Source organism: Schistocerca nitens, chromosome 4 (genome assembly GCF_023898315.1).
Source record: "Schistocerca nitens isolate TAMUIC-IGC-003100 chromosome 4, iqSchNite1.1, whole genome shotgun sequence".
NCBI lineage: Eukaryota > Metazoa > Arthropoda > Insecta > Orthoptera > Acrididae > Schistocerca > Schistocerca nitens.
In genome coordinates, this window is record NC_064617.1 from 96,352,399 (window position 1) to 96,365,884 (window position 13,486).

Below are 13,486 nucleotides of genomic sequence, written 5' to 3' on the forward strand. Positions count from 1 at the left end.
GATGTGTGTGATGTCCTTAGGTTAAGTAGTTCTAAGTTCTAGGGGACTGATGACCACAGATGTTAAGTCCCATAGTGCTCAGAGCCATTTGAACCATTTTTGAACCTGTCAGCATTTTATGAGGGTCACTCCAAAAGAAATGCACACTATTTTTTTTGAAATCCATCTTTTATTCTACATGTTTGAAAGTTTTGCGGTGTGTGGATACATCCTTTAGGAACAATATTTTCATTTCTTCACATAATTTCCATCCCTCTAAACTCCCTCACGCCATCTTGGAACCAGCGCCTGTATACCCGCACGGTAAAATTCTGGACAAACCTGTTGGAGCCACTGTTTAGCAGCATGCACAAGGGAGTCATCATCTTCAAACCTTGTTCCACGAAATGAGTCTTTCAGTTTCCCAAAGAGATTATAGTCACATGGAGCCAGGTCAGGACTGTAAGGCGGGTGTTTCAGTGTTGTCCATCCGAGTTTTGTGATCGCTTCCTTGGTTTTTTGACCGACATGTGGCCGTGAATTGTCGTGCAACAGCAAAACATCCTGCTTTTGCCGATGTGGTCGAACACGACTCAGTCGAGCTTGAAGTTTCTTCAGTGACGTCACAAATGCATCAGAATTTATGGTGGTTCCACTTGGCATGATGTCCACAAGCAAGAGTCCTTCGGAATCGGAAAACACCGTATCCATAACTTTTCCAGCACAAGGTGTGGTTTTGAATTTTTTTTTCTTGGATGAATTTGCATGATGCCACTCCATCGATTGCCTCTTCGTCTCTGGTGAAAAATGATGGAGCCATGTTTCATCACCTGTCACAATTTTTCTTAGAAATTCATCCCCACCATTCTCGTACTGTTCCAAAAGTTTTTCTTGTTTCTTTGTGAGCCACTGTCCACATCCTGGGAACCCACCTGGCACAAACTTTTTTTAACGCCAACACTTTCAGTATTTCGCAAAAACTTCCTTCCCCTATCCCAACGTAGCATGACAATTCGTTCACTGTGATGCGTCTGTCAGCAGTCACCAATTCGTTAACTCTCTGCACATTGTCTGGAGTGTGCGTAGTATGAGGCCTGCCGCTACGAGGCCAATCCTCAATATTTCCGTGCCCGCTTTCATCACGTAACCTGCTTGCCCACCGACTAACTGTACTGCGATCGACAGCAGCATCTCCATACACCTTTTTCAACCTCTTGTGGATGTTTCCCACTGTCTCGTTTTCCCAGCACAGGAATTCTATGACAGCACGTTGCTTCTGACGAACATCAAGTGTAGCAGCCATCTTGAAGACATACTGTGACGGCGCCACTCACGGGAACAGGTTGAACTAAGTTTGAAAACAAGCGGGAAGGATGTATCTACACACTGTAAAACTTTCACACACGCAGAATGAAAACTGTATTTTTACAAAAATAGTGTGCATTTCTTTTGGAGTGGCCCTCGTAACTTGATAGCTAAGTTTACATGAGGCACAAGTTTCGGAATACGAAAACAGAATTTCGGAAACCGTTTGTCGCTGTAATGTTTAGATGTTGAGGTCTGAAGCTGTTTAACCCATCGAATATCGGGTTTCCGAGCGTCAGTTACTTTACACAATAAGCTCTGGAAATCAGATATTCCGCTTCCTGATTTAGTCACCAGAATGGGTGTTTCTAATCAGTTGAATATCAGAGGTAGATAGCTTTATGCTCAATCTAATATGTCTACATGTCCTCCACTATACGGAATGCCACTCCGTCTATATTAGCCGAAAAGAGGCAAGGTTCGTTGTGGAGATACTGTCAAGAAACATCGATCGCCAGATCGTAGGCAAACGAAATTTAGAAAATTGGACTGATACGTGATTGAGTTGTTTTATTTGTTTATTAGTTCCTGTTTTGCGTACAACCTTCACTCTGGAATAATTTGCAGTCTGTGTTCGACAGTTATATCTTCCATTTAAAACCCATCACGTATATTATTTCTCAAGTCAAGATCCGTGTTTCTCCAAACGTAGTAATCATATATGGATGAATGACGTATCGTTCGAAAGGTTTTTTTACCTTCTTCTGACACTACATACCGATTTCCCGCTAAAACTTGCTGTTTGTGGAAAATGTTAACATACAAAGATTTAGCTATCATAGGCAAAAGGGCATCATGGATGCGCAGCTTCGTACCTTATCTAACTTATTCATTATAAATAAGAGACCCATGTTTCATATTATTATGGACACCATTTTATTTCTTTTAAAATATTTATTAGCTGAATAATTTGTATACAGCATTGTCATAATTAATAACCATGAGCTCTGTGGTAGTCCATTATCTCTGCCCATTGTACAAACTGATTTTTCTAAACGAATATACCGTACTTTGCGAAACGACAAACACATTTGTCGCTGCGCCTTGAATTGTGATTTACGTATTGTTACTATGGCCTAACCTTTCTTGCATAAAATACAAAGTGCGCTTAAAATGCCAAACTACAATTCGAAGTTATTGTGGCCTTGGTGATAGACTGGCATTTATTTACCTAGTTGTGTTTTATATTTGTGTTGCTCATTAAACTTCTCTTCAGCAACAGGCAAATGTAAATATTACGGTCGAAATTTAGAAATTGTAAGCAGTTGATGACAGTGAAATATTGTCACGAGCAGTAAATTGCATTTGATTACGTCTTCCATTTTGTGTTTGTATTTGTCATTAATTGTTAACTTTTGTGAATAACAAGGTGATGTAAATACTACTGTTATTTTTAAAGATATTTTCTCTTCATTCCTACAACTACCCATAGCCCGACGACTACACTTTTTCCAAACACTCATTATTTGAAAACTATAAAAAGTGCGATAGTTCCGCACGTGTCCCATAGCAGTACAATAACAACGCTAAGACACAGTGTTATCATAGTACCAACATAAATCGCTAGATTGGGGACAACGAAAGCTCGAGCATAGCAAAGAGATTTCTCGAGCCGTGACGGAAGTCTGCTCGACCATTCGATTCGCACTAAGGCGCTGCAGACATGGACTGTGCGGCTGGTCCCGATGGAGGTTCGAGTCCTCCCTCGGGCATGGGTGCGTGTGTTTGTCCTTAGAATAATTTAGGTTAAGTAGTGTGTAAGCTTAGGGACTGATGACCTTAGCAGTCAAGTCCCATAAGATTTCACACACGTTTGAACATTTTTGATTTGATTCGCATTCAGCACTGCTGTGTACCCGCTGCTGCACACCATACTTTCGGAGTTCAGATGTAGCGTTTAAAAGTATTCTCGAGTAGCTATTCGGAGCGTAACCTGGCACCCAGGTCTTGAAGACGTTAAGTATTAAAACGTAGAACGGAAGCTGTCGTCTGCGCTACGTCGCAGGAGAGTTCCCCTGAGAAGACGTGAGCGGCACTGCTGCAGCTGTTTCGTCCCTGGCACACACCACGCATGGGTAGATAGGGAGATAAGTGAGGGAGATAAGCCCAGAATGCTGGCTGGCGCCTGGGCTAGGGGATCCCCGTGGGATGTGCAGGGCGCAACGGAATCTTGGTGAGCCAACTCGTGGTCGGGAAAGGTCGTAAATTGTGATGCGATTCAGCTGTATTAGGTAATTGAGAAGCATGTAGAATTTAATAGAGAAACACTCCTGACGTTTATTAATCACGAGAAAGTACTTGACATTATACATAGGATGATGATGATGATGATGACGATGTTTGGTTAGTGGGGCGCTCAACTGCGCAGTCATCAGCGCCCGTACAAAGTCCCAATTTTTACACAGTCCAACTTTTTTTTCACAGTCCAGTGGAGCAACTGTCACTAGTGATGATGATGATGATGATGATGAAATGATGAGGACAACACAAAGACCCAGTCCCCGGGGAGAGAAATGTAGACAGGAGAATACTGTGAGAAATACAGGGTGATTCACAAAGAAAGGCCAGATTTCAATCGTTTATTACAGACAATTTATGGAAGAAACAAACTGCGCATATCAGTGGATACAGGAAGGTTGAAAGTTTTATGTTCGCACAGACAGTGCACCATACATTTAACATGAGCACCATGCGTTGCTCGATAAACATCGAAATGGTAGTCCATTTCATTCCTCACTCGACTCAACAGGTCCCTGTTTATTGACCGACAGCTTCAACAATTCGAATTCTCAGGCCTTGACAAGTACACTACTCGCAATTGAAATGGCTACACCACGAAGATGACGTGCTACAGACGGCAAATTTAACCGACAGGAAGAAGATGCTGTCATATGCAAATGATTAGCTTTTCAGAGCATTCACACAAGGTTGGCGCCGGTGGCGACACCTACAACGTGCTGACATGAGGAAAGTTTCCAACCGATTTCTCATACACAAACAGCGGTTGACCGGCGTTGCCTGGTGAAACGTAGTTGTGATGCCTCGTGTAAGGAGGAGAAATGCGTAACATCACGTTTCCGACTTTGATAGAGGTCGGATTGGAGCCTATCGCGATTGCGGTTTATCGTGTCGCGACATTGCTGCTCGCGTTGGTCGAGATCCAATGACTGTTAGCAGAATGTGCTATCAGTGGGTTCAGGAGGGTAATACGGAACGCCGTGCTGGACTCCAACGACCTCGTATCACTAGCAATCGACATGACAGGCATCTTATCCGCATGGCTGTAACGGATCGTGCAGCCACGTCTCGATCCCTGAGTCAACAGATGGGGACGTTTGCAAGACAACAACCATCTGCACCAACAGTTCGACGACGTTTTCAGCAGCATGGACTATCGGCTCGGAGACCATGGCTGCATCACAGACAGCAGCGTCTGCGATGATGTACTCAACGACGAACCTGGGTGCACGAATGGCAAAAAGTCAATTTTTCGGATGAATCGAGGTTCTGTTTACAGCATCATGATGGTCGCATCCGTGTTTGGCGACATCACGCTGAACGCACATTGGAAGCGTGTATTCGTTATCGCCACATTGGCGTATCACCCGGCATGATGGTATGGGGTGCCATTGGTTACACGTCTCGGTCACCTCTTGTTCGCATTGACGGCACTTTGAACAGTGGCCGTTACATTTCAGATGTGGTAAGACCCGTTGTTCTACCCTTCATTCGATCCCTGCGAAGCCGGCCGGTGTGGCCGAGTGGTTCTAGGCGCATCAGTCTGGAACCGCGTGATCGCTACGGTCGCAGGTTCGAATCCTGCCTCGGGCATGGATGTGTGTTACGTCCGTAGGTTATTTAGGTTTAAGTAGTTCTAAGTTCTACGGGACTGATGACCTCAGATTTTAAGTCCCATAGTGCTCAGAGCCATTTGTACCATTTTTTTTTATCCTTGCGAAACCCTACATTTCAGCAGGATAATGCACGATCGCATGTTGCAGGTCCTGGAACCAGAAAATGTTCGTCTGCTGCCCTGGCCAGCACATTCTCCAGATCTCTCACCAACTGAAAAAGTCTGGTCAATGGTGGCCGAGCAACTAGCTCATCACAATACGCCAGTCACCACTATTGATGCACCGTGGTATCGTGTTGAAGATGCATGGGCAGCTGTACCTGTACACACGATCCAAGCTCTGTTTGACTTCAATGTCCAGGCGTTTCAAGGCCGTTATTACGGCCAGAGGTGGTTGTTGTGGGTACTGATTTCTCAGGATCTATGCACCCAAATTGCGTGAAAATGTAATCACATGTCAGTTCTAGTATAATATATTTGTCCAATGAATAACCGTTTATCATCTGCATTTCTTCTTGGTGTATCTATTTTAATGGCCAGTACTGTAGATGCCGAAGGTAAGCTAAGGACTTTGTATTTTATGCACCCTCGCAGAAAAAAATCGCAACGTGTGACGTCTGTTGACCTGGGAGTCCAAAAGCAATGAACAAAGTGTTGTTCTCCACCTCTTCCAATCTAACGTTGTGTGACGATGTTGTTAAGATAATGCCACACCGTAATGCGTAAGTGAGCCGGTACCCCGTCATAGATAAAAATGAAATCACTGGAATCTTCATGAAGTTGAGGGACTAACCAGATTTGTAGAATGTCCGAGAATGACATTCCTCTCACAGTTTCCTTCGGAAAAAAGGAAGGTCCAAAAACTTTGTGAACAGAAACGGCACAAAACACATTGTTTCGGTGAGTCTCTTTGAAATGGTGTAGATGGCTCTGAGCACTATGGGACTTAGAACTACTTAAACCTAACTAAGGACATCACACACATCCATGCCCGAGGCAGGATTCGAACCTGAGACCAAAGCGGTTGCGCGGTTCCAGACTGCAGCGCCTAGAACAGCTCGGCCACCTCGGCCGGCGGTGAGTCTCTTTCATGTACGATGACGACGCCAGTATTTTGTCACGCCCCAATTCTTACATTATGGCGGTTTACTTTACCCGGCAGATCACACGTCGATTCCTCCGAAGAGATGATTCGTTCACGAAAAGTGTCCTCTACCATATCCCAGAGAACCGAAATTCAAAATTCGTAGCTTCTGTCTTGGTAGTCAGTATTCAATTGCTGCGACAACTGCAACTTGTAATGCTTCATATTCAGATGTCGTTCCAAAAGACGCCACGCCGTTGTTTGAGGAATTTCAAGTTCCTGGCCTGTGAGTCTTGTGGATATCAGAGGGCTCGGTGTGAACGCATCTCAGATAATGCTCAAAGTTTTCAACAGATGTGCGTGGCGGGCCAGTGCTCTTCCCTTTGCATATGCAACCAGCTTCCTAGAATTTTGCATGCCAGTCATAAATCAGTTAGCGCAGAGGCGATTACGTGCTGAATCGACGGCCGAATGAACGCTGCACTTGAACAATGGATTGCCTTCGCGCAAATCACAGCATACAAATTCATTTTTCTTGTGGTGCATTCGCTATATTGCTACAAAGAAACAGCGCAGCTGTCTCAGAACTTTGAACCTTCTTTTGTCCAGTGAAATGTGCAATGTGTTTCCGTCTGTTTTAGTTTGTCTATAATAAACAACCGTAATCTGTTCTTTCTTTTTAAATGAATCGGTACTAGACAGAAGAGGGATACCACAGCACTTACTGAGAGTAATCGAATGAACATTCCAGTGTCCCAATATTGCCATTGCTAGAAAAGTGAAGTTAAAGTAACTACCAAAAAGATGCACTTTGTCTCAGATGCTTGCTAATGTCGATGTTGATGATATGACGAAAGAATCATTCGAAGAAAGAGAGTTTTACATCAATAATTTTAACGAATGGGATTACCTAATGACAGCAGTCTTTGCTGGTGACCAACTACTGATAGCGGAAAGTGCGGACACTCTTCAAAACACCATTTATAAATTAAATATAACTACAAATATCTATATCTTAACAATCACCACCCAGAAGACAACAGTCATTGTTTTTAAAAGTCAAGAACTGTCTGAAGCAAAACTGTAAAAATCAGCCACAAAATAGGGAGTACGATCTTCCTCACAAACGAAAAGGTCATACTGACAAAAATTGAAAGATTCGTTTACACTAATGGTACCATATACAGGGTGTTTCAAAAAGGACTTAACTTTAAAAAGTCATATAAATCTATTGAAAGAAGATATAGAACTAGGTTTCGTGGTATTTTGTAGGGAAACGCATTAAGTTTTTTTTCCCCCCTTAAACTGGAGATGTTATATATGACTTACGTTAATCGATTTAACATATCTGCACAGAAGTTCTTGCGAGAAATTTTATCAGTTTCTTTTACTGCTTGAACGATCGTCAATCTGTATGGTTGTTGTTGTTGTGGTCTTCAGTCCTGAGACTGGTTTGATGCAGCTCTCCATGCTACTCTATCCTGTGCAAGCTTCTTCATCTCCCAGTACCTACTGCAACCTACATCCTTCTGAATCTGCTTAGTGTATTCATCTCTTGGTCTCCCCCTACGATTTTTACCCTCCTCGCTGCCCTCCAATACTAAATTGGTGATCCCTTGATGACTCAGAACATGTCCTACCAACCGATCCCTTCTTCTGGTCAAGTTGTGCCACAAACTCCTCTTCTTCCCAATCCTATTCAGTACCTCCTCATTAGTTATGTGATCTACCCATCTAATCTTCAGCATTCTTCTGTAGCACCACATTTCGAAAGCTTCTATTCTCTTCTTGTCCAAACTATTTACCGTAAATGTTTCACTTCCATACATGGCCACACTCCATACAAATACTTTCAGAAATTGCTTCCTGACACTTAAATCTATACTCGATGTTAACAAATTTCTCTTCTTCAGAAACGCTTTCCTTGCCATTGCCAGTCTACATTTTATATCCTCTCTACTTCGACCATCATCAGTTATTTTGCTCCCCAAATAGCAAAACTCATTTACTACTTTAAGTGTCTCATTTCCTAATCTAATACCCTCAACATCACCCGACTTAATTCGACTACATTCCATTATCCTCGTTCTGCTTTTGTTGATGTTCATCTTATATCCTCCCTTCAAGACACCGTCCATTCCGTTCAACTGCTCTTCCAAGTACTTTGCTGTCTCTGACAGAATTACAATGTCATCGGCAAACCACAAAGTTTTTATTTCTTCTCCATGGATTTTAATACCTACTCCGAATTTTTCTTTTGTTTCCTTTACTGCTTGCTCAATATACAGATTGAATAACATCGGGGAGAGGCTACAACCCTGTCTTACTCCCTTCCCAACCACTGCTTCCCTTTCATGTCCCTCGACTCTTATAACTGCCGTCTGGTTTCTGTACAAATTCTAAATAGCCTTTCGCTCCCTGTATTTTACCCCTGCCACCTTTAGAATTTGAAAGAGAGTATTCCAGTTAACATTGTCAAAAGCTTCCTCTAAGTCTACAAATGCTAGAAACGTAGGTTTGCCTTTCCTTAATCTTTCTTCTAAGATAAGTCGTAAGGTCAGTATTGCCTCACGTGTTCCAGTATTTCTACGGAATCCAAACTGATCTTCCCCGAGGTCGGCTTCTACGAGTTTTTCCATTCGTCTGTAAAGAATTCGCGTTAGTATTTTGCAGCCGTGGCTTATTAAACTGATTGTTCGGTAATTTTCACATCTGTCAACACCTGCTTTCTTTGGGATTGGAATTATTATATTCTTCTTGAAGTCTGAGGGTATTTCGCCTGTTTCATACATCTTGCTCACCAGATGGTAGAGTTTTGTCAGGACTGGCTCTCCCAAGGCCGCCAGTAGTTCTAATTGAATGTTGTCTACTCCAGGGGCCTTGTTTCGACTCAGGTCTTTCAGTGCTCTGTCAAACTCTTCACGCAGTATCGTATCTCCCATTTCATCTTCATCTACATCCTCTTCCATTTCCATAATATTGTCCTCAAGTACATCGCCCTTGTATAGACCCTCTATATACTCCTTCCACCTTTCTGCTTTCCCTTCTTTGCTTAGAACTGGGTTTCCATTTGAGCTCTTGATGTTCATACAAGTGGTTCTCTTATCTCCAAAGGTCTCTTTAATTTTCATGTAGGCAGTATCTATCTTACCCCTAGTACGATAAGCCTCTACATCCTTACATGTCCTCTAGCCATCCCTGCTTAGCCATTTTGCACTTCCTGTCGATCTCATTTTTGAGACGTTTGTATTCCTTTTTGCCTGCTTCATTTACTGCATTTTTATATTTTCTCCTTTCATCAGTTACATTCAATATTTCTTCTGTTACCCAAGGATTTCTACTAGCCCTCGTCTTTTTACCTATTTGATCCTCTGCTGCCTTCACTACTTCATCCCTCAATGCTACCCATTCTTCTTCTACTGTATTTCTTTCCCCCATTCCTGTCAATTGTTCCCTTATGCTCTCCCTGAAACTCTCTACAACCTCTGGTTCTTTCAGTTTATCCAGGTCCCATCTCCTTAAATTCCCACCTTTTTGCAGTTTCTTCAGTTTTAATCTACAGGTCATAACCAATAGATTGTGGTCAGAGTCCACATCTGCCCCTGGAAATGTCTTACAATTTAAAACCTGGTTCCTAAATCTCTGTCTTACCATTATATAATCTATGTGATACCTTTTAGTATCTCCAGGGTTCTTCCATGTATACAACCTTCGTTCATGATTCTTAAACCAAGTGTTAGCTATGATTAAGTTGTGCTCTGTGCAAAATTCTACCAGGCGGCTTCCTCTTTCATTTCTTAGCCCCAATCCATATTCACCTACTACGTTTCCTTCTCTCCCTTTTCCTACACTCGAATTCCAGTCACCCATGACTATTAAATTTTCGTCTCCCTTCACTATCTGAATAATTTCTTTTACTTCATCATACATTTCTTCAATTTCTTCGTCATCTGCAGAGCTAGTTGGCATATAAACTTGTACTACTGTAGTAGGTGTGGGCTTCGTATCTATCTTGGCCACAATAATGCGTTTACTGTGCTGTTTGTAGTAGCTTACCCTCATTCCTATTTTCCTATTCATTATTAAACCTACTCCTGCATTACCCCTATTTGACTTTGTGTTTATAACCCTGTAGTCACCTGACCAGAAGTCTTGTTCCTACTGCCACCGAACTTCACTAATTCCCACTATATCTAACTTTAACCTATCCATTTCCCTTTTCAAATTTTCTAACCTACCTGCCCGATTAAGGGACCTGACATTCCACGCTCCGATCCGTAGAACGCCAGTTTTCTTTCTCCTGATAACGACATCCTCTTGAGTAGTCCCCGCCCGGAGATCCGAATGGGGGACTATTTTACCTCCGGAATATTTTACCCAAGAGGACGCCATCATCATTTAATCATACAGTAAAGCTGCATGCCCTCGGGAAAAATTACGGCCGTAGTTTCCCCTTGCTTTCAGCCGTTCGCAGTACCAGCACAGCAAGGCCGTTTTGGTTATTGTTACAAGGCCAGATCAGTCAAGCATCCAGACTGTTGCCCTTGCAACTACTGAAAAGGCTGCTGCCCCTCTTCAGGAACCACACGTTTGTCTGGCCTCTCAACAGATAGCCCTCCGTTGTGGTTGTACCTACGGTACGGCTATCTGTATCGCTGAGGCACGCAAGCCTCCCCACCAACGGCAAGGTCCATGGTTCATGGGGGGGGATCTGTATGGTGTCAAATGCAAAAAGTTTCTCAACACACGCCAAACAGTCGTATGTGTTATCTGCAGTTCGCGAGATGCACGCCGGATCGATTTCGTAGGGCTGTTGACTTAACGTTGTCTCACTGGCTCCGACGTCGTCAGATGTGCTTGGACTACCTGATGATTTCCCATATCTTACCGAGCACTCTATTTCTACAAATCATTTATGCCACTCATAAATTGTAGGCCTACTAAGAGGATCTTTAGAGTACTTGATGCGGAAATTACGCTGAACTGTTGTCGCCGACTTCGAGTCTTCAAACCAAAACACACAACTAATTCGCACGGGTCCATTGAAGGCAGCCATCTTTAATGCAACTGCCGCTAGCGCTCCTTATGGTGCGATTCGGCACTAGCGAACTACGAGAGACAGAACTCCACGTGTTTTCCTACAAATTGAGACTACAATCACCTGTATAGGTACTATGAATTAATTTATATGAATTTTCAAAGTTGTAAAGTCCTTTTTGAAACATCTGTACAGAACACTGAACATAAAGGTGAGCAGAGGAGCCTTAATAAGGTAATAACGAATTGTCGACCAATAACGAAAAGAGCAAAAAGTAGACCAAGATAGAGGTGGAGATATCAAATAGAAACTAATCACAGGTAACAGAAGAATAGGACTAGAGAACGTAACAGGGAAGTGCTGAGCACTTAAAGAATGAAGAAGAAGAAGAATTATCCGCTTTTTTCATGAATCAAAGGTCGATTCCAAGCACTCCCACTATACCTGATGGATTGCATCATTGCTTCATCATCACCAAAGTTTCGTGCAATAAAAGTTGGTTATGTCGCACAGCAGACACATTCGGTTACTGCATGAAATTACTTGAAATTATCGGTCGGCCACTTTTCATTTCAAACATTTTACCTCTATTTACTCTATCAGTTTTCTTCGTCTGTTTAAAGTTTTTGTATTTGGTTTCCCATTTAGAATGTATCCCCAGAATTACTAACTTTTGTTAGAAGACAGAACCACCTCTGAGTCACGTAATAGGTTTCGTAGTGAATAGTTTCCATGACTAATCAATCGTGCGTAGCCTAATATGAGAGCACCACTCAACTTCCTTTCAAATACAGATGCTGAGAGCCGTGGTCAATGAAGGAAAATGGAAAGGCGATGAATACATCTGACTGCAAGAATACAGAGTAACATCAGCATAATCAGGAAATGGTATAAAGGATGCAGAATTCGTATCGAATAGGAAGGTTAAATAAAAGAGTGACTTACTATGTACAGTTGAGTGATAGGATGATTCTCATCAGTATCAAAATCAAGCAAACGCCATTAGCTACAGGTTAGATGTAAGTGACAACTTCACAACCAGTATATGACGAGAATGAACAGGGTGGTCAAAAACAGTGTGAAAAGCTTGTGTGAAAGGTTGTACTGATAAAGAAAGGGGCAGCAAAAACTTCGATGCGTTGTGCCGCTTCTGAATTATTTAGCATAAAAGTTAGCCAATCAGGAGGTGACGCGCGCAGTTTCAAGCAGCCTGACACAGTGTCGCCAAATGTGTTCTTCGTATGCTTTCATTAAACCGAACAAACGTAGCCTTTTCTCATCTAGCATAAATTTATGACTTCCGAAAATGAGCGTTTGAACAAGTGGTAACTCATGGACCGTCTATGTCTGTGCATTACCGCATTTTAAGGTGTGCATTTGCTTCAACTTGCTTGCGCAACGACTTGATTGGCTATTGTCAATGCTAAATTACGGCGCAACGCATTGCATTTTTTTAACAGTTATTTCTCCCCCCCCCCCCCCCCCCCAGCCTACACTGCAACACCCTTACAAGCTTTTCAGACTGTTTCTGATCACCGTATGTAAGGGAACTGAATAGGTAATTGAGTATGCATGGGAAGATGAAAAAGTAATAATCACGGAGGATTGGAATTATACAGTAGGAGAGGGAATATAATGGAAAATTAGAGAAGAATAAATGCTCGACAGTACAATCGAGAAAAGAGAAAACATTCTAGAGTTCTGCAATAAATTTCAACTTGTAATAACATGTACACGCTTGAAATGTCGCAAGAGGAGGAGGTGTACTTGTAAAAGATTACGAGACACAGGAAAATAAGAGCTGGATTCCATTACGATAAGACAGAACACATAATGGCAGACAGTCAATTCATAGCGAGATGAAGAGACGAAAGTTACAGTTCTCAGTATGGCAATCACGTGGAGGAAAATTTTCCATTTTGTAGCCAAAGAATATAATGCAAAATCGAGACGAACAATAGCAAAAGTAAGCCATCCTTTATCAGCATGAAAAACAACATCAGTCAATGCAAAATCAGTACGGCCACCACGAAACATTGATGAACCACGTAGCACATTGGTCTTGTCAAAACCCGAGGAACTATTTCTGCTTTTCTTTCTTAGCCTCCATAGCATCACCTCTTAATACTACCCTCTGGAAATGTCTGTAAATCAGTTATTACGCATT